General features: G+C 42.6%; 1 protein-coding gene and 1 long non-coding RNA gene across 4 annotated transcripts in view; both read left to right on the forward strand.

The window, feature by feature from the left end:
- Positions 1-26,665, forward strand: part of COG5 (component of oligomeric golgi complex 5) — a 507,901-nt gene that overhangs the window by 138,352 nt on the left and 342,884 nt on the right. The gene's annotated exons all lie outside the window — the stretch shown is intronic.
- LOC148515273 (uncharacterized) lies at positions 11,024-12,574 on the forward strand. The gene is made up of 2 exons (XR_015879423.1): positions 11,024-11,233; positions 12,257-12,574. It is a non-coding gene; the product is annotated as an uncharacterized LOC148515273 (long non-coding RNA).

Here is a 26,665-nt window from a genome sequence, read left to right on the forward strand (position 1 = left end):
AACATATGCATTTTAATCATCACTGTGTGAATAAGACGCGTTTGAAGGTTAAAAAGTCGCACGAAAGACACTCAGCGCTACCGAGGCACACGTAGCTCCCATGTTGTGATCCACGACTTGTAGCGCATGGAGGATAGATGTATGTGAACACGTCTGTACTGTGCAATTGGCTGTAGAACCGATCCCGTACCCGAAATTGTCTGCCCGGTGGGAACTTTAAAGATTTATGTACTTTCGGCAGCGGAGGGGAGGTCCACAGTGAGAAACAAACTGGTTTGTTCATCAATCCACATCTGTGTCAAAGCAAATGCAACCATATTATCCATTCCTTATTTAATCCTCATCATAGGGTTAAACTTCACCTTTTTTTAATATATAATAATAATTTGGGAAATCCCGCTCTCGCACCGTCAGATGGTAATTTGCTGGGGTGCACTCCAAGGAGAACCCAAAAGGGAATCCAAATGCATACATTTGTAATCCACAGCAAGGGGAAAAAAAAGTCACTCTCCAGTCTTTGTGTAAAATATGCAAAAGAAAGTCACACATTTATTTTAACAAATTATATCAATGAAAACTTCATAAAAGAGAGCGCAATTCAATTAGTAGGAATACAAATATTAAATTTATTTAAAAAATATATATTATAAATAACACTTCACACACAAAAATGTTTTTTAACATACCTAGTGGTACACCATGCACCAACGTTTCAACACATTTTTAGCAAGCACAGGTATTGTCACAACGCTGGCAAAAAAAAAAAAAGAATGATAAATATATATATAAATATATATATATATATATATAGAATACAGGCAACAGATGAAAGGCACTCAGAGAGTTAATAATCCAAACGACTACAGCAAGGTAGTATAGTCAACATTTCGGAGCAACCTTCTTTATCAAGACCATATGGTCTTGATAAAGGAGGTTGCTCCGAAACGTTGACTATACTACCTTGCTGTAGTCGTTTGGATTATTAACTCTCTGAGTGCCTTTCATCTGTTGCCTGTATTCTACATTTATCTGGTTATGGCACCGGAGCTCTGTATATTCTAATGTGCGTGTGAGTGCCGGATCTTCAGCATATCTATATATATCTATATATATATATATATATATATATATATTTTACACACACGTATACATACAGATCGGAGGCACTCTGGTGTAAAAAAATTAATTTATGGTATAATAATTTTATGTGTTTTTATAACAGAGTGCCGCTGATCTGTATGTATATTTGAGCCCTATTGTTGGAGTCTCAGTGGAGGGCACCTGGGACGATAATCTACATCATAAAAGAAAAACCGGTACTCTCTGATGCGCAAAAATAAGGCTCCCTAAATTGTCTGATGTATTAGAGTATCACCAATACTCGAATCAAATCAACAATACATATAAATTATATCAGATAAAAATGGCGCTTTGTAAAATTAGATAGGTATTCCCCTGTAAATTAGGCTCTGTATTTCTCATAAAAAATTCTCAGGATACACATGTAGAGAGAGGGAGAAAAAACAAAATACAATGTGATATTGTTTAAACCGTATGTAAACACACTATTGTCCATGCATTTCTGTATGAACAATTTTTCATGAGAGATACAGAGCCTAATTTACAGATTGTAGCTATTATCTTCTAGAAGAGGGCTCAAAAAATATTTCTAAAATCTAGTAGCCAGCTTAAAAATATAGGATCCAAACCAAAACATTGCATACACTACCCCACATGCCCACCTATTTGCCATTTAGTGACCTGGGCCTAACACCTGGCCAGCGGCGCCGCCTCTTCTTTCAGCCGGCGTCTCGTGTCTTCTGTCTTGCACGGGGTCTTCTGGCCTCTTCCGCGGCCGCCGATACACTTCTGTCTTTTCGGGTGGTCTTGTCTCCTCCCCCTCCACCGCCGCACTGCTATTTCCCGCTCAGCGGCGTCTAATACAAGATGCCGCAAGGGGGCGTGGCTATGACGAGGTGAGCCGTGATTGGCTCGACGTGTCTGCCTCCTATTGGCTGCCGGACCGCGAGACGTGTTCAGCTCACGGCCGGAGCCAAACACCCGTCGCATCAAGGCTACCGGGTGACGGGCTACTGTTACCCCAGAGCCAAGTCCTGCCCACCGCCACTTTACCGCTGGTGGAAGGGACCAGGCGGTCCCTTCACCAGGTACCAGATGCTTCTGCTTACCCAGCGCTGGGAGCAGAAACGGCATCCCAGCGCCGGCCAGGGATGTGTCCCGCAGAGGACACATCTCCTTTGCTTTCCCCTGTAGCTGTGCCGATGCTGGGATCAGCCACTTGATACCAGCACGGATTTGCAAAATCCAGTCGCCAGGTCTGAAAACTTGGTCGCCATGGCGACTGGGATTTGTCGAGCCCTGTTCTAGAAGGTGCTAGTTAAATGTATAGTAGAATCTGATTGGTTGCTATGGGCAACATCTCCACTTCTAAAAACTTTCACTTTAGTCGTACATCACACCCACATATCTTATTGCAGGTTCAGTTGATCTGGGGATGCGATGTGCGATCCCATGCAGCGCTGTGCGAGTGGGGGAGAGGGGAGCCGGCATATCGGGTGGTCGGCCACCTGATCGCTCCGTGTGTGGGGACCGCCCAATATGTCTGATCCCACCCCCCCACTCCCCATCGCGTTGCACGGTGCATATTGCACCGTGTATGGCCGGCTTTACTCTGCTAGTTATGAAAAACGTTGATATAGAGCTATGCAAGCTTACAGTATAACTGATATCTAGCATTTCGGTGGTAACATCACTGCATTAGGTGGTAACTTGCTTACTAAAATGAGTGCTCAAATGAATATAGAGAATAGTTGGTTGAATATGTTAAGAAAATAAGGATGGATTATGGAGAAAACATTTCACATTTGTAGGTGACCCTCCAGGCTGCAAACTGTACAAAGAGATTTAATTGCATTATACCAAAATGTCCTGATAGGTGAACATTGTCTAAACATAAGTACATTTTTTTAGTGGATCCCAGATACAGTTAATAGAAGTTTCTTCCACCACCTGCCCTTTTAAATTGGTTTTTAACGTGTTCATTGTAAAGGAATAACTTCCAAGAAAAAGACAAAGGCTCTGTATCAGACAAGGGGAGAGGGAAAGCATCCAAGGAAATCTTCTCAATAAAAATAAGAATTCATTTACACTTTCTTATTGTTCTTTGAATGAAACTGTGAAGTCTTTACTCACTAAGAGATTAACCTTTGTTCCAACTCAGATTCCATCTATATTCAACCTTAAAGTTGAGCTTTATTAACATTTTGCTAAAGACCATTTTGGGAAAGATAAAGCACACCAAGAATCTTTGCATAATCTGCCACTTTTTTTATAAGGAGAGACATTTTATACTAGTGAAATTAAAACCTTGTCAAGACAATTAGATTTTGTGGTCAGTGTGTTCCTTTAGCTGAGTGCACACCTAAAAGATATATCTGCAGATGATGGTTGCTCATACACACTGTACAACTATCATCTGCCATCTGGCCGTGGGTCCTGCTGGCCTGGGTTAACGTGGCGCCTCCCTCCCTCCCTCCCCCTCCCTCCCCTCTGCTGCAAATGTACGGGCGGTTGGCTGACCGACCGTATACACAGCACGATGGACAGATATGTCTGTGAACAATATGGTATAGATATGTTGCTGGTACACACTTGCGACAGGCACCCGATATATTGGCTGAACAATTGATCGGCCAATATATCTGCCAGTGTGTACCCAGCATTAAAATAAAAAAATGTGTGAGAAATAATATAAATGTTGAAATAATGCAATAAAGTCTCTATTGAGTATAGTTAGTAATCCAACACTGTTTACCTCACTGATGAAGATATAGCAATACTGGTACAAACCCAAGTGATGATTACAAGTATGACATTTTAAGAAAATTAAGCAACCAAATATGTGTGTCAAACTTGTAAGTAATCTATCCAGAAGATATAAAACTACCCTTGACAACATGTTACAGTGTTGTGTTATTAAAAGATTAATTACAGATTCTGCAGCAGCTTCAGCTTCTCTTACTCATCCTTCTCCTATTAGAGAAATAGCATTTTGTGAATTCCCCTGGCTGACCAATCATATCTGCCCAGGATTCACTAATTGTAGTGGACTTGTGCAACCACTTGTGCAAAATAGTAACTATTGTTTAAAAGCTACAGTTGATATTTTTTTTATTACAATTATGCAAATTGCCAGCACTACCATCTTCGTGTTCCCGCTAGGCTGTTTTAGCAGGGCGCCGCACCTTGCCCGATTTTTAAAAGGCCCCGCTAAAACAGCCTTCCCTGAGCCTTTCCCACCCGCGGGCAGAAAACGTTGCGGTGACAGTTCACCGCCTGGTGAATAGACGCCATGCACACTGCATCTATTCACTGTGAGGGGAGAGCCTAGGGAAAGCCTAGCACCTCTGTAGGTGCTGGGCATGCCCATTCCTCGATCGGGCACGCCCTCTTTTCAGAAGCTCCCGGTCGGCAATCCCATTACCCTGCCTTGCCCACATTCTCGCGGGAACACTACCATCTCTTTTATGGCCATATTTAATGTTAAGAGTTTATGTAGAATATTCAGTTGGTTGCCCCCCATTAGTATTTTATTATGTTGACCTTTTCAATTTAGTACGGTGAAGCAGTGCATCTTGTTTATCGTTGTGATTTGATGAATAACCAAATCATTACTAGTTCAGTTAAGTCTTTCCTCAATCAAAAACGGGGAGATGTACTAAGCCTTGGAGAAAGAGAGAAAGTCGAGAGAGATAAAGTACCAACCAATCAGCTCCTGTCATTTTTTCAAACAGCCTGTAAAGTGACAGTTACGAGCTGATTGGTTGGTACTTTGTCACTCTCCAAGGCTTAGTACATGTCAGTTAAAATGTTTCTTTATTATGCTGGGCATACACTACAATTATCGGGGCGATCCGCCCGATATCAGCGGATTGCCAATATAATTGTACTGTGTGTGCTGGTGACTGAGGGTAAAATATTGAACGGTCAGGCTTGCGGATCATCCAGCATTCCCGTCCGATGTGATATTTTGTAAGTTGAATGTTGGCCGCATCGGGCAGTGTATGCCCAGCCGCAGCCGACTGACAGACATTTCCCTTGTTCCTTCACAGGGAAGGAACAAGGGAAATGTCTCCTCCCCAGGTGAGGAGTGCAGATATCGGGGCCAGTACACTTTTACATAGCTCACAGTGTATGACTGCGATATCTGCTCTGCAGGGTGTCAGGCTGCTAGATAAAATGTCTGTCGGTCTGACGGGCATTTTATCTGGCAGTGTATGCCCAGCATTAGGAATTAAAATTGCCATATTTGTTCAGCAACTATCAAAGTGGATTGAAAAAATAATAAAAAAATACTATGTTTCATTCCTATGTCTCGTAACAACTAGTTTACATTAGACCATTGTTAAACTGGAAGCCATGACTTGTAGGCTGTGGCCAAGAAATCATTCTATGGACCTTTTGGATCACAAGGGTGGATGCAATTTAAAGGTCCTACTTTAAAATAACTTTCTTCCTGCGGGGCAAAAAGCCAAATGTTTCCATTTTAAATGTATTTCTTGGACCACCAGCAATTATTGAACAGAACAGAATAATTTCAGTATGCCCAAATTACATTAAAACACAGACTGTCTTGTACCAGTACTTTCATCAGTTACATAGCTGTAAGTTCCTGCAGCCTTTTTATATAGGGAAGATTGAGAGAAATTACTTATCCTTGGAGTCCCATTTCTTCTTTGCAGCAAAGAGGTTAATAATCTTTTCAATAACTTCAATTCACTATGCAAAGGCCCCCATACACGGTGCGAGGCAACGGGGATCTGTCGTCCCACATATCAGGCGATCCGCACACAGGGTTCAATGGGGTGGCCAACCGCCCGATATGCCGTCTCCCCCCTCCTTCACCCGCATAGCAATCCATGGGATCGCACATCGCATCTCCTGATCAATTGGTCCTGCAGAAAGATCACGGGGTGCGACGTATGACCCCACGGGAGCACGCTCGGCCCAACATCAGGGCCATACACAGTGCGATATAGCAGGCAAATCGCCCCAATCAGTCGGATCGCCTGCTTTATCGCCCCGTGTATGGGGGGCCTTTAGGCAGTTATCTGTCCTACTAGAGGGATCGCCTTATTTTCAGAGAGTTATGACTCACTCTTTGTAATGTTGTCTGATTTTATGACTCATAAAATTATGTGTGTATCATGTTAAACCACGCTTATTCTGTGTTTTTATCTTTGTTTTGTTCACTTGTTGAATGTCTTCAAAATGTTCTTGTGTGAAGCACTGATATACAGTCAGGTGCATAAATACTGGGACATTGACAGAATTTTAATATTTTGGCCTCTATTCACCACCACAATAGCTTTGAAATGAAGCAAACAAGATGTGCTTTAACTGCAGACTTTCAGATTTAATTTGAGGGTAATTACATCCAAATCAGGTGAACGGTGTAGGAATTACAATGGTTTCTATATGTGCCTCCCACTTTTTAAGGGGCCAAAAGTAATGGGACTATCAACTCAAAAGCTATTTCATGGACAGGTGTGGGCTATTCCCTCGTTATTTCATTATCAATTAAGCAGGTAAAAGGTCTGGAGTTGATTCTAGATGTGACATTTGCATTTGGAATCAGTTGCTGTCGACTCTCAATATGAGATCCAAAGAGCTGTCACTATCAGTGAAGCAAGCCATCATTAGGCTGAAAAATCAAAACAAACCCATCAGAGAGATAGCAAAAACATTAGGTGTGGCCAAATCAACTGTTTGGAACCTTCTTAAAAAGAAAGAACGCTCCGGAGAGCTCAGCAACACCAAAAGACCCGGAAGACCACGGAAAACAACTGTAGTGGATGACAGAAGAATTATTTCCCTGGTGAAGAAAAACCCCTTCACAACAGTTGGCCAAATCAACAACACTCTCCAGGAGGTAGGTGTATATGTGTCAAAGTCAACAATCAAGAGAAGACTTCACAAGAGTGAATATAGAGGGTTCACCACAAGATGTAAACCATTGGTGAGCCTCAAAAACAGGAAGACCAGATTAGAGTTTGCCAAACAACATCTAAAAAAGCCATTACAGTTCTGGAACAACATCCTATGGACAGATGAGACAAAGATCAACTTGTACCAGAGTGATGGGAAGAGAAGAGTATGGAGAAGGAAAGGAACTGCTCATGATCCAAAACATACCACCTCATCAGTGAAGCATGGTGGTGGTAGTGTCATGACATGGGCATGTATGGCTGCCAATGGAACTGGTTCCCTTGTATTTATTGATGATGTGACTGCTGACAAAAGCAGCAGAATGAATTCTGAAGTGTTTCGGGCAATATTATATGCTCATATTCAGTCAAATGCTTCAGAACTCATTGGACGGCGCTTCACAGTGCAGATGGACAATGACCCGAAGCATACTGCAAAAGCAACCAAAGAGTTTTTTAAGGCTAAAAACTGGAATGTTATGCAATGGCCAAGTCAATCCCCTGACCTGAATCGATAGAGCATGCAATTCACTTGATGAGGACAAAACTGAAGGGAAAATGCCCCAAGAACAAGCAGGAACTGAAGACCTTTGCAGTAGAGGCCTGGCAGAGCATCACCAGGGATGCAAAGGATTTGCAACAAATTATTAAAAAGTGAAATTTAGAGTTAGGATTGTTTACTTTTGGCCCCTTAAAAAGTGGGAGGCACATATTCATTCAGACCCGATCGCTAAGCAGCAGCCACTTGCTGTTGCCGATAATCGCACATCTGCGCATGTGTATGGTTCGCAATGCGCATGCGCAAGCCAGTCTTAGCGATCGAGATTTGAGCGCTCGTTGCACACAGACTGGCTGCTACTTTGAGTGACAGCTCCGTTTGTGGGTGGTAACAGTGGAAGGTGCTTGTGAATGGCGGTGTGGATGTGCGAATGCAGGCGTGTCTGGCTGTCAGAACGGAGTTTGATGGGTGTGCATAATTAGCAAAGTAGCATCATTGAACACGTCACTTGGTTGTTTTTTAGCCTGAACTGCTCGCAGTGCTTGCGGGAGGGTAGACTCTATCACAAGCGCTGCAAGCAGCTCTAATGGCCCTCGATGTTCCCGATTAAATACACACTCTCTGGAGATGACGTGTGCAGCGAGTGACAGGTGGGAGGTTTTATAGCCCTGCGTACGTTCACTGCCATCGCTCTCTAGGACATAAAGGGCGCCCTTACACCGCAAAGTGCGAACGCTTGATTTGCATACCCGACCCCTTTTGCAAGCGAGCGCCCGCTGTTTAGCGATCGGGTCTGAACAAGCTCCTTGATCCGACAATGGTCATGTCGACACTGATGTGTTAACATTGTTGAAATGTCTACATACTTTTTTTTTTTCTTGTAATTCTGTTAACTTCTGTTCTGCAGCAATGAAAACGAGGCTTGCCGGGGCCATGGGGCCACTCCAGTGGACAACTGAACACTGGAAGAAGGTCTTATGGACCGATGAATCAAAATTAAATGAAATCTTTGGTTTGTCAAACAGGGATTTTGTACACAGTTGAATAGGAGAAAGGGTGGTTCCCCAGTGGGTGGGGTTTATTTACTAAGCCCGCTTACCATCATGTTTAAGCTCAAAATTTGAAAGGGCATTACATTTAAAATTTCAGTGTTAAACACGCAGGGAAGCAGCAGCTTTTATAAACTGCCTCTTAATAAATAAACCCATGTGACACCAACTGTCAAACATGGAGGAGAAGCGTGATGGTCTGGTGCTCCTTTACTGGATCCCGAGGGGGGAAACTTCCACAGAGGAAAGGCACATATCTTCTACACCATTCGCTCCGTTAGCGATATCATGTAGTGTGTCCCCAGCAGTGGTGTGATCAATGTCCTTAACAACATTGAGCACACACACTGAACGATATCATTCACGATATCGTTCAGTGGCGACACCCTCCCTAATCTCCGAACCTGCACAACCTGACGATATAGTCAGGTTGGACAGCAGGTTCGTGCTATGAGCGACGTCGTCAACGACCAGCAGGAGCGTGCATCGCTGGTCATTTATGGCATATCCACTGGACGATATAATGAACGATTGAACAATATTGTTATCGTTCAATTGCTCATTATATTGTCTAGTGGATAAGTGGCTTAACTTGCTCCTTGAGCCAAAAGCAGCAACATGCAATACCCTCTGTCTATGTCTAGTTTGTCAAGGGTTCATCCTACAGCAAGAAGACCTAAAACCTAACTTCAAACTGTGGGCTAGATATAATTGCCTGTGAGACAGCACCGCTTCGGGAATACATGCGAGTATGCCCGTATTTTTAAAGCAGCAAGCATGTTAGAGGCTAAACCAGCTTGCTTGGTTTAGCCTTTAACATGCTTGCTGCAATAAAAGTATAGGCATACTCTCATGTATTCCCGCAACAGTGCCATCTCTCTGCCTATTACATTTAGCCCTATGAGCCTGATTCAGGTTAGTACGTAGACCTGATGGTTTACACAACAAATTTACTTTTTTGCTCAATGGATGCAACAAGCATCTTCTATTTTCATTCACAGCCAGAAACAACAAACCTGTTGTGTTACTGTATATGTGAATAGTGACTTACAGGCTATATTTGCAGCTTTGCTGTGGTCATAAACCTGTGGAACACGCACATAAATTGTACAGCAATACAGTTGTCAAGCATACTGTAGTGCACTTGTAGTGCATAGTGCATTTGGCGCACTTAAAGTTGGGATGGGATGCGACAGTGGCCAGCTGGGCTTTTGCTGACATGGTCGCAATATGTTGCTTGGTCCTCCAGAGATTTCAGAGGAGATCCATTCTACAATTGTGCTGTACATGTCACCTTCGGCCTCCAGGCAGTGATGTCATGCTCTGTGACTGCCAAATTCACTTCCAAAATTGTGCACCAGGATGCTTGTGAATAGCAGTCTGGGGGGGCACATGTGCCAAAAGAAAAGTGCAAAGAGTGAAACTGCCCCTCCACGCACTGGGAGACTGATATCTGCAAGTGCGGAAATCAGCTGCAGTAGGGGGATTGTCGGGGAGGGAGATGGAGAGGGGGTGTGGTTATACTACAAAAAAGTTTTATTTACAATAGGGGGAGACAGGTGTATATTTCTGTAGTAACAAATTGGGGTGCCTATGGACACAGGATAGTTTGTGCCACTGGCAATCTATCACAACTAGGGGTGTGGGGGGGGGGGAGTGGGAGGTAATGCCACTGGGGGATATGTTGGTGCTACAAAATGTATTGACACTGGGGGGTGGGTGATAATATTACAATGGGCCTTAAGGAGACCCCCTACACATTTTTTTAAATAAAATATTTAAATATCTTTTTACAAATATGTTCTAAACTTATTTAAATATATTTTTTTTTAAATTAGCCAGATAGGTGTAAAGGTGCCTACACACTAGGTGATGTGCTCACGATGCGATATCATGCCGGGTTTGCTTTGAACTCTCCCCGGCAGACCTGGACGTGATTTGGTGTAAAAAGTGTTCAATTTGACCAACGATCTCACGATCTATCGTACATCGCATCCATGTCAAAATCGTGAGATGGGGCACAGTAAATCATTAGCTTACCAAACACCTCACGATGATCTGCAAGATTTCAACTAAATTTAAATAATGGACGGTCTTAACTAGGGGGTATATAAAGCACAAGCCATTTTAGGTCTGTGCACTTCTGCTCTGTGACTAGTGAGGCTTGGTGTATACCTGCTGAGTGCTGTACATTGCTATTGTGCTCTGCTTTGTTTTGCCTGGCTCAACAAAGTGTGTTTTACCTGCATTCTATCCTGCATTCTGTGCTGATGTATCCCTATCGGTATAGAGTTATGGTCGTCTATGCTGGGGATAAGGTGGTAAAGGAGAAGGCCCAGCAAAGGATGAGAGCATGCTGGACCAAGGAGTGGCTGCTCTCACATGTCCCTGCTGATGGAGATTTCCGGACGACTATCGCAACTTTCTGCGAATGGATGACAACACTTTCCAGGGGTTTTTGCATCTGCTTGACCCCCTATATCCGGAGGCAGGATACTAAGCTGCGGAGGGCTATCCCTGCTGAGGAGAGGCTTGTGGCTACCCTGAGGTACATAGCTACAGAAAGGTCCCTGGAAGATATGAAGTTTGGGACCCTCGTATCCCCTCAGGCTTTGGGCGTCATTATCCCGGAGACCTGCAAGGCAACTGTCAAAGTACTGCAGTACCAGTTGTGCAAGGTAAGAAAAAACACACTACACATTTATTTCTTGTGGAATGTATAAATATGCTGTATAAACAATTTAAAATACTGTGTGAAATTTGCTACCAATATGGTTGAGAGTAATAAAACTGTCTTTATGACAACAGTATAATATTTGCATTCCAAACATGGAATAAATGTTTGGAAGTCTTCTATATGCATTTATAATGTAACACTGCATTATCACCAAATGTTATCAATCCAAATAGCTAGGCTGCTCTATGGTATACGGTGGGACAGATGACAGATTGAATAGGCCAAGAAACACATGGTGCAAGTACAGATTGTGGCCCTGGCTTCCAGCAATCTGTCCTTGAGCCATGTGTTTAGTGACCGTGTCCAATCAGCATCGTCACCACCCTATACCATAGAGTAGCTATTGGGAGAGATAAAATTTGGGGATACTGCAGACAACAACAACAATAAAACTTTAGAGGTCATATAACCCCGGAATATCCTCCTCTGCTTTTAAAAGGGCACTGTATATAGCCTGGTTTGCGGTGGACGGATGAGTAGGCTGTGACTGGGATGGAGGCATCACCGAGGCGGTTTTGGCAGGTGGGCAGGGCAGAGAGTCACCAATATAGGTCGTTGGGTATAAATTATTACGCAGTGCCCTAATGAGCAACTCCTATACCAGACGCTGGAATTCTGTTGGGTTTCAGCGTTCATTTTCTGCATGGTGCTATTTCTATGAGAGGTGAAGAGATCTAGGTGGTCGGGGGGCCTTTTCAAAAAAACCCTCTTCTGACTGCCGCAAAATATCGTCTGCAGACTCCGTGCTTTGTTTTTACCCTGGGTGCTTTCTCTTTCGCTTGGAAGGTGCAGTAGGTGCTGGGGGTGGTCTACATTGGGAAATCGACACATCCCCCTCACTGTCAGCAATGATGCTCAAATCAGGCGTACACGCCAATTCCAGTTCTTGGGTTGGAGTCTGTATTGAAAACGATAAAAAAAATTAATGTACATGTGTTAAACAATTTAAATTTTTGTTTTCTAGTTTCCAACAACCGTCAATGAGTGGAAAACCATCGCTGAAGACTTTGAACGGCATTGGAATTTCTCTAACTGCGGGGGAGCCATCAATGGGGAACATATCCGCATCGCCCCACCTGCCAACAGCGGATCCTACTATCACAACTACTAGGAGTACTTCAACATCGTTCTAATGGGGGTGGTGAATGCCAATTACGAGTTTGCCTTTGTGGATGTTGGCAAGAATGGCTGTGCTTCAGATGGTGGGTCCTTCAAACAGACGGCATTCTTGCAGAGGCTCACCTCCAAGACCCTCAACTTGCAGTCAGTGGAGGAGACTAAGCACGGCCTAAACTACGTTTTTGTGGCTGACTAGGCTTTCGCGTTACACGAAAATGTGATGAAGCCATATGCTCAAAGGGGCTTGACCAGAGAAAAGCGCTTCTACAACTATCTGCTTTCTAGGGCATGCCGTATTGTGGAAAATGCATTTGGAATTCTAAGCAACCGGTTCTGCATTTTCCACACCACCATAAACCTGCGTGTTGGTGTGCTGGGTCGTGTTGGCGTACTGTGTCCTGCATAACTTCTATGGCACAAAACAACCCAACAAAGGGCATCAGACACAGCTTTGCCAGAAGACCCAGACCATCCGGATGAGATTGCCCAGTTTCTTCAGTGGAAGCACCTCCAATGCAAACCACAGGGACTGCATCGGCCAAACTTGTGAGGGAGGAGTATATGGCCTATTTTAATGGACCGGGTGCTGTGCCATGGCAGGAGGTCTGATAATTGACAATTAAGTGGACATTTGTGGAATGTTAAAGTATTTTTTTTTTTTTTAAACATGGTGTGTATGTACTGTGTCTCTACTTATGGTCCACTGTGAACTTCAGCTGCCTCCTCTTCTCCCTCTCGCTCGGCCATAAGGACAAGAGACTGACGCTGTGGTTCTTGGTCCATGATAAAGGAAATAAGAGGATTGAATGAAAGGGTGGGCCGATACACGTAATCAGCGGATGCTCCTGAACGTTTCGACTCCTCCACCTTCTTCCGTTCTTTAACAAAGGCTGTAAAGAGATTTTGGATTCTATTTCTCACCTATTTCACGGATGCATCACTACAGTATTGATGGCTATATTCCACCAATACCTCTAATGCCAATAGTTTTTTGGACTTATTGGAATTGTCGCGACAGCTGACCCTCCATAGACACTCCTTTGCCTCCAAACGCTCCAGGAAGCCAGTGATAAACTCACAGTCCTTATCCAAAGACATAGCTAGGGGGAAAATAAAACATAATACAAGTATGGACACATACAATGTTATCATAATTTGTAAAAATTTGGTTGTTTTTAAGTATTTTTAATGGTGATATGTTTGGTTGTTAGTAATGTTGTGTATAGTTTAAATATTTTTAAAGTTGTTTTTGGTTTGGTTCTTATGGTGTTTTAACGTTGATTAATTTGAATACAGATTGCATTTTTCAATACATTTTTTAGATTAATTTTTTATTTTTTTTAATATGTTCAAAATATTCTTAAAATATATAATATATAGACACATAGGTGGTCGGTGGGTGGGTGATGCATTATACACATAGGTGGTCGGTGGGTGGGTGATGCATTATACACATAGGTGGTCGGTGGGTGGGTCATGCATTATACTCATAAGTGGTCGGTGAGTGGGTCAGGCATATTCATTGGTGGACAGGGTTTGTCTATACATTGCTGCTCAGCAGCACTAGCAATCATAGATACTCACCAAAAAATATGTCTGCGCGGTCAGGTGTGCAAGCTTAAGGAATCGCGTCTGTCTTCATCCAAGTCACGATGCTGCACAAAATGTAGACTGGGCTTCTACAGGGATATGTCAGTCAAGTGACGGAATGAACGATAGATCGTGAGTACAAACACACACACTATCTGCACAACATCGTGTCCGAGATTGGCAGATCTTACCTGCAGCAGGCAAGATCTGAAGAAGCGATGTACGGCCAGCGGGGTACATGCATCGGCATTGTGATCATGAGTGGACACTCACGATTTGGCCATATTTTACATGATTTGTCTTTCCGATGCGCCAAAATCGGGCAAATCGTGTAAAATATCGCCTATTGTGTAAGCACCTTTAAAGAAACACCTGGTTTCAAAGAAACACACTATGCCCACTCCTGTAATACAAGTATGGTAAAAGTGTGTGTATTTTATGTGGGCATGGGTAGCCAGTTCAAATCGATATACAGCACATGTTCAGGAAATAACATCTCACCTTAAATTGTGCTACTACAGTTTTGTGCCCCTCGGCACAGTAATGGTAGAGTATACTGAACTTACAAGTGTTTGTGTGTAGTCTACTCTGTCACATGTAATTCCATTCCATTTATCACATCCTAAAAAGAGTTACACCTCTTCTCCTTTTAGGATACATTTTCTCTTGCCAACAGATGCTTGTAGAGATGCCAGTTCCACTCATTGCTCTGGAGGAACATGTGTCACTTTGGGAGATATGAACTGTGTGATTTCTTTTTTTTAATAGGCAAATGCACATTATTCTAGGAGTATTTTTCTGCAAGAATCCTGATTCACTCCATAATCTTTTCTCTAATCAGCATGCGCTTGGGAAGATGAATGCCCCATGAGAAGACTACTGTCACTTTGTAGAATCTTAAATTAACCCACAGTGGAGTTTGGTGCTTTGTGAGACTTGAATGAAGAAGAGTGCTTTAATTAGGAAAATAAAGTGACACAGAACATGGGCATCACTGTATATGGCTAATGATGTGCCCGGCTGCATATGAGAAAACAAAAAGCAAGGTTTATATGTAGAGGTAGTGATCAGAGTCTTTCAATTGCAAACACATTGTTCGTTTTGCAGAAGAAAAAGTCTGGAGACTTTAAAAACACAAAATTACAGTGGTTTTTTAAATACTACTTGGTCAGGAGGTTTTGGTCGGATTGTTCACAAAGTCTTGTAATGGATAGCCGTCAAGGACCAGCAATGCGTGTGCACGCTGGGTCCTTGCCGTCACTGACAATCTACTGAACATGCCAGTCAACCTGACTATGCTGGTCAGGTTTGGCATGTTCAGAGATAGGAGGTCAGACTCCTGCACTGAATGACGTTCAGTAAACGCTGTTCAGTGCGGGCACAGCACCGTGGCGACCTGAAGGTCTCAACGCTAGACGTCCTCAGCGACACATGCAAGTTTTCCTGTACTTAATATTCAAATTCCAATCTTTCAATGTACTATACAATGAGCCATGTGAAATTTAGGTAGTAATCCATAAGATAATGCTTGCTTACATAGTTATTGAAGCCCCTCAAGTTATACCATTCCATTTACAGTCTCAGATGAGGACAGAATTCTTTGGAGGTCTTTTATGATTAAATTTGTGTCTGCTTTCCAGAATTATATTGTACAACACTGTACAAACAATAGGAACAAGAAATATTTCTCCGGGTGGGTGGGGTAACCTATGCCTGGGTGGAGGGGGTGTCACACATCCCTTACTGTGAGCCTGTGCACGCTAATGGCACTATGTACAGTGGGCCTGATTTATTAAGGTTCACTCGCAGGTGGTCTATTGTTGAGTACTGCGCATGCATCACAGTGCGCATCCAGACTACGCAGAGCCATGGCAGAGTGATTGGCAGGCAGTGGGCGTTTGGGATTGATGACTTGCGATGTTACCGTTGTTTATGGAGGTTTGCAAGGTATTACGGATGTGAGATAGCGGTAGTGGGAGGCAGTGGGTGTCTCTATGCTGGCAGTGTGATGGCATTGCGATAGCATTCATTAGCACATTTTCGCAGCAGATCTGCGTGCAATTATGGAGCTGCGATAGCAGTAGCGGTCCTTACTGAATCAGGCCCAGTGTAACCAAATAAATTCTTCATGAGCGTTAACCCCATAGGAAAAATACATCTTATAAGCTGCATTTAATCAGTCTAGCTCGTACTGAACTGAAGTACAAAAAAAGACTGAGAGCAGACCTAAAGGTTATATGTGCTACTCTACCTTACTTTTGTCAGAATAGCTGTATTTGCTGAGGTACTGTGTTATGATTTATGTATTTTATCATTTCTACCACATCATTTGGTTTAATCGACCACTGTGTAAATTGCAATGTCTGCTACATGATTCCTTTTTATGTGTGTCTACTATAGGCAGAACTGGAGAATGCCTGCTTTATGCTTGCTATCAGTAATATGGGCTACAGTACAAGAATGGGCCCTTTTTGGACAGGGATACCACTCTCTATCAGTGGCGTCACTAGGGGTGTGCGGGCCGCACCAGGTGACACCATCCGAGGGGGTGACAGTTGTGATGAATGATGCGCCTCATCCACACTGTGCCGGAAGACGCTGAGGGCTTTCCAGCAGCTCCCAGAGCGCTGGGTAAGCCCCATCGTGGCGAGGATTGGGGCATTACGATGATATCCTAAAGATAGTAATCACACCCCCTGATTTGTGCAGTTTTTTTGGGGCATGGCTGTATGTTACATACTGCCATGCCCCCAAAACAGCGCAAATCAAGGACTGTGATTACTATCTTTAGGCTATCATTGAAATCTCTGCTATTGGTTTTGATACTCTTGGTTATTTTGTTTGCAGGTATTATTTATGTGAATATTGCTTGTACAGTAATTGATATTATTGTGAGTATTTTGCCCAAATGTCAGGCTAAACCAGGCTGTTTTCATGAAAGTTTATTATTTGAGGCAAAGAGTGTTCTTGTGTAATTAACAGATGATTCAGATAAAGTTCTTTTTGATCATTTTGAATCTATAAGTTTAGCAGCTGACACAGCTACTGATTTACTACTACTACACGGCCAATTTCTCTCTAAATATTACAGGTTTAGGATAAATAATGTCCTGATTATTGCTGAATTTTGAGAGTTTTAAAAAAATGCTCATCAGATCTGATCCTGCTGGTAGTCGAGGAGGTGGGTAATTAGCGAAATTCAGCTAGGAGATTGGCAAATTTGAACAAGGCAATCTTCCCCAGCTGACACTGATAAGGCTGGTAACTGGCGTGAAAAACTACAGTCTTAATTGGATACCTATAAAAATCAGTTAATCTCTTTCAAAAGGAAAAAAATACACAAACCATAAGGTTTATAAATGGTTTTTAGGTGTCCCAGGGAATTCTAAAGCTGGCCACACCTTTAAAGATTATCTGTCCACCCAGCCAACTAGTTGATTGGTTGGAATGAGAATCTGGTAAGGTATGAAAGCAAATGACAATCAGCAATTTGCTCCCAAACGCCAGAAAATGGACAAAAACTGTTGTTTGATCAAATTGTTTACATCAAACATTTAACAAACTTGTCTGACGACCATTTTCATCTGTTTTCTGGCATTTAGGAGCAAATTGCTGATCATCAGTTACTCCCATACGTTACCAGATTTTCATTCCAACCAATCAACTAGATGGCTGGTTGGACAGATAATCTTTAGATGTGTGGCCAGCTTAAGTATAGAGATCTGCTAGGTTCCTACACCGTAGTTTCTCAAACAACTGATTCAGCATCTTGCCAATCAGTCTCTGACTCTTGAGTCATTTATACCTCTGCCCCCAAGTGAATTTTTAGGGCAGCAACCCAGACAGTAGATACAACAACTACAGGTCCCATCCGAGGAGAGGAGAGAATAATACCCCTTTTCCACCTAAATTCCGGGTCTGACCCGGAGTTGGAACAAAGTTCCTTTCCGGATCAGACCCGGAATTTTGCCGGTGCCGACTCGGGATATTCCCGAGTCAGCGCCGCTCACACCGCAGTCGGGTCTGCATAGACCCGGCTTTTGCGGAGTGAAAGTGGTCGCTTGGAGATAACGTCATCTCCAAGTGCCACTGAAGCCGGACCAATCGGACGGCTAGCAGCGCACTCCAGGTCATCGTGACCCGGAGTGCGCTGTTCTCACAGCAGGGTTTCACGGGCTACGCCCGTGTTAAACCCTGCTAGTTACCTGGGTTGGATTGCCGGGTCACTCGACCCGGCGATCCATCTCTCTCCCCTTTTACACCAGGGAACTGCCCGGGTTAACCCTTCAAAAACCCGGGTTTTAGCTCCGGTGTAAATCGGGTATTAGATGAATAGGGTGGAGGCAGAGGATGTGAACCAAGTTTTTAATCTGTTGATTACACTTTAACTGAGGCTGAAACTTCCTTACATTCTTTAGGCTTATCTTTTGTCCCCACTTCTAAACACGATAAATTCAGCTCAGCAATTGAATATTATAAGTTTGTGCACAAACTTAGACTGAGAATTTTTTGGCAACATTGAATAGTGTACAAATATGGGGCAGAACACTAAATCATTCTCTTCTAGTCCTCTCCATTTCATTCTTTCTTTCTAAGAATGTTCCAAACAGTTGATTTGGCCACACCAGTGCTTCACTAGTTTTTGCTATCTCTCTGATGGGTTTGTTTTGATTTTTCAGCCTAATGATGGCTTGCTTCACTGATGGTGACAGCTCTTTGGATCTCATATTGAGAGTCCAAATGCAAATGTCATACCTAGAATCAACTCCAGACCTTTTACCTGCTTAATTGATAATGAAATAACGAGGGAATAGCCCACACCTGTCCATGAAATAGATTTTGAGTTGATAGTCCCATTACTTTTGGCCTCTTAAAAAGTGGGAGGCACACATAGAAACCATTGTAATTCCTACACCGTTCACCTGATTTGGATGTAATTACCCTCAAATTAAATCTGAAAGTCTGCAGTTAAAGCACATCTTGTTTGCTTCATTTCAAAGCCATTGTGGTGGTGAATAGAGGCCAAAATCTGAAAATTCTGTCAATGTCCCAATATTTATGCACCTGACTGTATATATAACTATATATAACCACTCCCTGCAGCTACCATATACTTGTGCTTTTCTGGATAATTTTGTATTGTGTTACCAAGTCCAGGAAGTTGCTCTTTTACCTTGTAAGCTGAGTTTCTATATAATCTGTATCGTTGACAGTGTGATGTAGAACTCACTCTCTATTTATTTTCTTTAATTTATTTACATTGTATTTATTTATGAGTTTATATGGTTTAATAATAATTGTTTTGTTAAACTGTTTGTTTTGTTATATTTGCTAGATATGTATTTTTGCCATATGTAGTTTGTTTTATAGGGTCATGTAATTACATTCCATGCTGGAACACATCCATGCCGCATTTTGTGCCTCATTTTGTTGTTTCTGTAAAGTTTATTGACACCACGATCATGTGGTATTTAATAGTCTGTTTTCATTGATTACCCAGAATATCAATGTTATTTTGTAAGATGTGTAATTAAGTTTTTGTTGAAGCCTGGAAGTGATGTCATGTGTTCTTCTGTGGAACACAGAAATCTCACCTGATGCTGCTGATTGCAGTTGATGCTGGTATATAGGGAGCCACATGAGAAGGGTAAGTTTGTGCGGCTATTTGGGATTTTTGGTGCTTTTCTGACCCTGGTGAAGGTTTTACTTCTTGATCAAGGTCACATTCTGACCAAAAAGTCGACATTGTTATGAATATGTAAGGAATACATTTCTGCTGAATTAATGGTGAGTGCCCGTATTTCCCTATAATTCAGTATCTTGGAAGAGATCCCAGTGGCAGATGCCCCACCCGTTGGTGTTGAATTGTATATACAGTGCATCCAGAAAGTATTCACAGCGCTTCACTTTTTCCACATTTTGTTATGTTACAGCCTACAGTCACCCAATATCTATCCAAAAGATCACCTTTGTGATGTGATGGAAGGGAGACTTGCAGCATGAATGTGCAGCTGACAAACCAGCAACAACTATCTACAGCAACAGCTATCATGTCAACATGGGCCAGAATCTATGGGAATGTTCCCAACAACTTGTTGTATCCATGCAACCGAAATACCATGCTGTCCTGGGGGTGTTGGCGATTGTACCCTATGCACACAATAAAGTGACCACAATATACAGTGCATCCGGAAAGTATTCACAGCGCTTCACTTTTTCCACATTTTGTTATGTTACAGCCTTATTCCAAAATGGAATAAATTCATTTTTGTCCTTAAAATTCTAGACACAATACCATATAATGACAACGTGTAAAAAAATGTTTTGAGATTTTTGCAAATGTAATAAAAAAAAAAAAAACCCTAAGAAATCACATGTACATAAGTATTCACAGCCTTTGCCATGAAGCTCAAAATTGAGCTCGGGTGCATCCTGTTTCCATTAATCATCCTTGAGATGTTCCTACAGCTTAATTGGAGTCTACCTGTGGTGAATTCAGTTGATTGGACATGATTTTGAAAGGCATACACCTGTGGAAAAAGTGAAGCACTGTGAATACTTTCCGGATGCACTGTATATACAATTCAACACCAACGGGTGGGGCATCTGCCACTGGGATCTCTTCCAAGATCCTGATTTATAGGGAAATACGGGCACTCACCATTAATTCATCAGAGACAGCAGAAATGTATTCCTTAGATATTCATAACAATGTCGACTTTTTGGTCAGAATGTGACCTTCATCAAGAAGTAAAACCTTTCACCAGGGTCAGAAAAGCACCAAAAATCCCAAATAGCAGCACAGACTTACCCTTCTCATGTGGCTCCCTATATACCAGCATCAACTGCAATCAGCAGCATCAGGTGAGATTTCTGTGTTCCACAGTGGAACACATGACATCACTTCCAGGCTTCAACAAAAACTTTATTACACATCTTACAAAATAACATTGATATTCTGGGCAATCAATGAAAAGAGACCATTAAATACCACATGATCGTGGTGTCAATAAACTTTACAGATACTACAGAATGAGGCACAAAATGTGGCATGATGTCTTCCAGCATGGAATGTAATCACATGACCCTATAAAACAAACTACAAATAGCAAATGTACATATCTAGCAAATATTATAACAAGACAAAAAGTTTAACAAAACCATTATTAAACCATATAAACTCATAAATAAATACAATGTAAATAAATGAAAGAAAATAAATAGAGAGTGAGTTCTACATCACACTGTCAACGATACAGACTATATAGAAACTCAGCTTACAATGTAAAGGAAAAACTTTCTGGACTTGGTAACACAGTACAAACTTGCTGCTAGTCTCCTTTTCTATCACATCACAAAGGTGATCTTTTAGATAGATATTGGGTGACTGTAGAGGCCATTGGAGTACATTGAGTTTGCTATTTTCATGGAACCAGCATAAGATGTTTATGAAATGGGTCATTACCCTGTATTTGTTCACTTTACTTGGCAATCAAAATGTTTTAAGTATTTAGGAATAAAAATTCCAGTGAGTTAAAATCTCCGTATCACATCAATTATCCAGAGTTATATTCTCATTTAAGAGAAACTAGTACCTGGCGTTGCCCAGGTTTAAATCTTCAAGTTATTAAGTTTTATTTTGTGATATCGTCCAAATCCATCCAGTGGAAGGCCCAGAACAGACTCCGTGGGTCAAAGTTCTGCCCAGCGCACTCTGCCGTGAGGTCTGATCGAGACCCCAACCACTCCATTAGGCATCCAAGACCAACTACCACCCCTCTGTGAAGTTTTCATCCAAATCCATACAGTGGCAGCCCCAGAAAAGGCTCCCCGGGTCAAAGTTCTGTCCAGTGTGCACCAATGGGAGGTCCGACTGGGACCTTAATTCCCCTAAAACCTGTCCAGGATACAGTTGGACCACCTCACATTGGTTTTATCCCAATCGGTGCAGGGGTGTCCAAATGCATAACCAGACAGACAGACAAATAGATTAATTTTATATATAAGATACTTCCAGTATGGATTCCTAAAAAGATTTAAAATAACTAATTTCTATTGCTCAACATAGACTGCAGTACTTACAAAGGGACATCATAACATTTATTTGAAATTTATAAATCTTCAAGAATCACAAAGTAATGTTATGTTCAAGAGATTGTGGAGAACTTGGGGCCTGATTCACTACGGATTGCTATTCTGCTTATACGCACGCAACTGCATTGCTAATATCAGCGGTGATATTTAAATGTTTGCATTGCTTTCGCAGCCTGACATAAGGACGCCCACTTTCCCTTACACACATCCGTATACTTGACCAACATAGTGAAACAATCGTTAACATCGGACACTTAGAGAAGCTCAGGAATTGCTTACTTCCTCAGACGGCATCTGGTATCGCAGTGGATAATTTATGCACGCCCCTGAACTGCACTTCCTGTCAATCACTCTGTCATGGGTCTGCGTAGTCACTGCGCACGCAATCCCTAGCGCAGCGCTTAGCTCATGCACTGCGATGCATACGCATGTACAGTGCGAATTAATCGACTGCGTTCCTTGCTGAATGAGGTCCTTGGACAGCAAGACTAAAACTAATTTAAAATGACATATGTCCAAATGCCAGGCTTACTTGATGTTCTTTAGAATTCTCAGGAGTTAGTTAATTTCCCTTGAATATTATCTTTTTGATTGAATGGCAATCGCGGTAATCAAAATATTGATCTTTTTCCAACTACATTGTAATCTCTTAAAAGGTAAAATGCGTCTTTAATGTTAAGATTCAAAGTAGTGTATCCTCATTATGGAGTAGTGCTATTTAAGATGTAACTTCAGACAATCAGACACTACATTGATTACAATAGATTGTTATCTTGTGTGTAGGTGCATGAACTGTATGACATAGACCAGGCCTGGACAACCTGTGGCCCTTCAAGTATTGTAAGCTTCAGGTCCCAGCATTCTCTGCCATCTATCACCTATTAGCTGGCAGAACATCCTGAGGATTGTAGTTTCGCAACTCCAGTGGGCCTCTGGTTTTCCAGGTCTACTATAGATAAAAAATATAAAATGTTGTCTTTATTATCAAGTCTATTTCCATATTATGGTAATTATGATAAGATAGTATTGACACCTTTTGAGCGCATGACCATAGATGGAAGATTACTAACGAGGACAAATTCAGTACTTTAGAAATGTTTAAATAATGGTAATACAGATAGCCGTGTTATGCTTCTAACATGTTCAAAATGGGAATCTGGGCCTGATTCAGAGCCGCTCGTAAGCGGCCGCTCGTTCGCTCCGAGCGATGGTCGCACAACTGCACATGCGTATGGGTCGTAATGCGCATGCATCAACCAGTCATTGCGGTCGGAAATCGAGCGCTCGCAAAATAGCGAGTGCCTGCTAATTTGAGTGACAGGATGAGGCGTTTGTGGGTGGTAACAGGGGAAGGTGCTTGAAAACGGGGAGTGGAGATACGAACGCAGGCGTGCCAAACTGTCAAAACGGGCGTTTTAAGGGTGTGCATAATTAACAAAGCAGCGTCATTAACCACGTCACTTGGCCTGAACTGTTCGCATGATTGCGGTAGGAAAATCCAACCACAAGCAATGCGAGCAGTTCAGACGCCTTTCGATGTACTCGATTAATCAAATAAATAGCGGAGATGATGTAGGATGCGAGCGGCCAGGGGGCATCTTTACAAAGTAGCGAGCGCATGTTTCGTTCGCTCGCTCAGACATAGAGGCGTCAACTGACCGCAAACAGCGAGCGCTCAATTTAAATAGCCGGCCCCTTTTTCTGAACGAGCGAGCGCAAATAGCGTCCGGCTGTGAATCAGGCCCAGTGTTCTTGGTAATAAATAGCTGGAAAATGAAACTTTGCAAAATACTTTTATAACTTCTAAAAGTACAACTTGTTCTCAAAGGACACGCTCTTTTACAATGTTTCTTTCATGGTATACAGTATAGTCCCTGCAAAGATGAATAAAATGCACAGATATGTTTCGAATAAAGGAGACATTTGGTGGTTACTTCCCATAGTTAAAAAGATTTGGTAGCAGGTGATCAATTATTCTGCATTGCTTCATTGCTTCATTCCAGATGTTACATTGAATAAACAAATGTATTTGTTATGGGGTTTGTTGGATTATTTAGTTTGTATGGCCAAAAGAAAGTTTTAGCCAAAATATATTTACGCAACCTACAAACCAACAAATTAAAATAAATTGTTGGCCTTGGGAACTTGGGGCCTGATTCAGAGCCGGATGCAATTAGCGCTCGCTCGTCCCGAAAATAGGGGTGGCTATTCAAGTGAACCGTTCGCTCTTTGCGGTCTGTTCACGCCTCTAGGTCTGAACGAGTGAACAAAACTTGCGGTCGTTTTTTTGAAAAATACGCCCCCTGGCCGCTCGCATCCTACGTCATGTCCGCTATTTATTAGATTAATCGAGTACATCGACCAGCGTATGAAATGCTCGCAATTCTTGTGGTTGGTTTTTGCTACCACAATCTTGCGAGCAGTTCTGGCTATAAAATAACCCAGTGACGTGGTCAATGACGCTGCTGTATTAATTATGCACACCCTTTAAACGCCCGTTTTGACCTTTAAGCACGCCTGCGGTCGGATCTCCACTCCCCCTTTTCAACCACCTTCCCCTGTTACCACCCACATACGCCTCATTCTGCCACTCAAATTATCAGGCATTCGCTACTTTGCGAGCACATGAATTTCGGCCGCACTGACTGGTTCGCGCATGCGTATAACGATCCGTACGCATGTGCAGTTGGGCAAACATCGCTCGGAGCGAACGAGCGGCCGCTTACGAGCGGCTCTGAATCAGGCCCTTGGTTCCTTTGGATCACAGATTAACAAAATATCTGATATTATTTGAAGATGTAAGGCATCTCCCCTCTTCTGTTTTACTGTAACTTTTCTTGGTGTTATATAGACACATTATACAGTGATACGCAAAGTCTTGCACTAGATAAATATAAAAATAAAGTATATCTGAAGCCACTGAAAGTTACCTAATGTTTACATGCAGTTTTTTCCTCTTAGCATCATCACATATGGGACCAGACTGTGGTTTTCTGAGTACCTCCACAAATATACACAAAGCCCACTCACTTTACTTTTCACTTTTTTTTTTTAATTAATAGCTGTAATAAATATTTGCCTATTGGTGCCATATGTGGCAGTAAGCAATCGCACATTTTGGGGCTAAAATACAAAGAATTTTCGGTACTCTATGTCACCAGATGGACAATAAAGGGCAGATGCGGAAGCCACTGGGACCCATTCCGGTGGTTTCTGTGCCTTACCTCCAGAAGGCAGATTCTGCTCTCAGCCTATGGAGCTGCAAGTAAATCATCTGCCTACCATAATGTTCTGAAAAACGTGCAACACAAGCTTCCTATGACAGCTCACATTGAACTGAAACTGTCCATAAACGTGACATATCCAAATGTCCTAGTATCCAGAATCAACGCATAGAAGACCCATATGCATTTTGTTCAGGGAGTGCATATTACTTTCTCATGGGGAGCAGTGCTTAAAGTGGTCCTAGAGAAGTGGGGAAACTCACCCTCGCCCTTCTAAAAAAAAATGACAGTGTGCGCAGCAAAAAAAGGGGTGTGGTCTCAAAAGAAATTATGTGATCACAAAATAAATGGGCATGGTCACACAATAGTATTCCCATTTCAAATTACACCACACAGTAGCACAATCTTGATTCACCCGATTCACATTACACCACATAGTAGTGTCCCTTATTCATGTACGACACACAGCAGTGCCCTTTTTACACAATGCCCACATTTGTGCCCTTTATACACAATGCCCACTGTAGTAGTGCCCCTTATACAATACCCACAGCAGTAGTGCCCCTTATGCAAATGCAATGCCCTTTGTAGTGCTGCCCCTGATGCAGTGCCCCCAATAGTGGTGCCATTATACAGTGCCCACAATAGTGGCAACCCTTATGCAGTGCCCCCAGTAGTGGTAGTGGCCCCAGTAGTGGTAGTGCCCCTTATGAAGTGCCCTCAGTAGTAGTACCCCTTAAGCAGTGCCCCCTGTAGTGGTAGTGCCCACAGTGATAGTGCCCCTTATTCAATACCCCCCAATAGTGCAGTGCCTTATGCAGTGCCCCTTATGCAAATGCAATGCCCATGGTAGTGGTGCCCCTGATGCAGTGCCCCAAATAGTGGTGCCCACATTTGTGCCCTTTATACACAATGCTCACTGTAGTAGTGCCCCTTATACAATGCCCACAGCAATAGTGCCCCTTATGCAAATGCAATGCCCATTGTAGTGGTGCCCCCAGTAGTGGTGCCCTTGATGCAGTGTCCCCAGTAGTGGTGCCATTACGCAGTGACCACAGTAGTGGCGCCCCTTATGCAGTGCCCCCAGTAGTGGTAGTGTACCTTTTGCAGTGGCCCCAGTAGTGGTAGTGCCCCATATGAAGTGCCTTCAGTAGTAGTACCCCTTATGCAGTGCCCCCAGTAGTGGTAGTGCCCCTTATTCAATGCCCCCCAATAGTGCAGTGCCTTATGCATTGCCCCCAGTAGTTGTGCCCCTTATGCAGTGCCCCTTATTCAGTGCCTCCAGTAGTGTTGCCCTTTATGCAGAGCCCACAGTAGTGGTAGTGCCCCTTATTCAGTGCCACTAG

Source organism: Taudactylus pleione, unplaced genomic scaffold (assembly GCF_031769625.1).
Source record: "Taudactylus pleione unplaced genomic scaffold, aTauple2 ptg000251l, whole genome shotgun sequence".
Classification (NCBI taxonomy): Eukaryota; Metazoa; Chordata; class Amphibia; order Anura; family Myobatrachidae; genus Taudactylus; species Taudactylus pleione.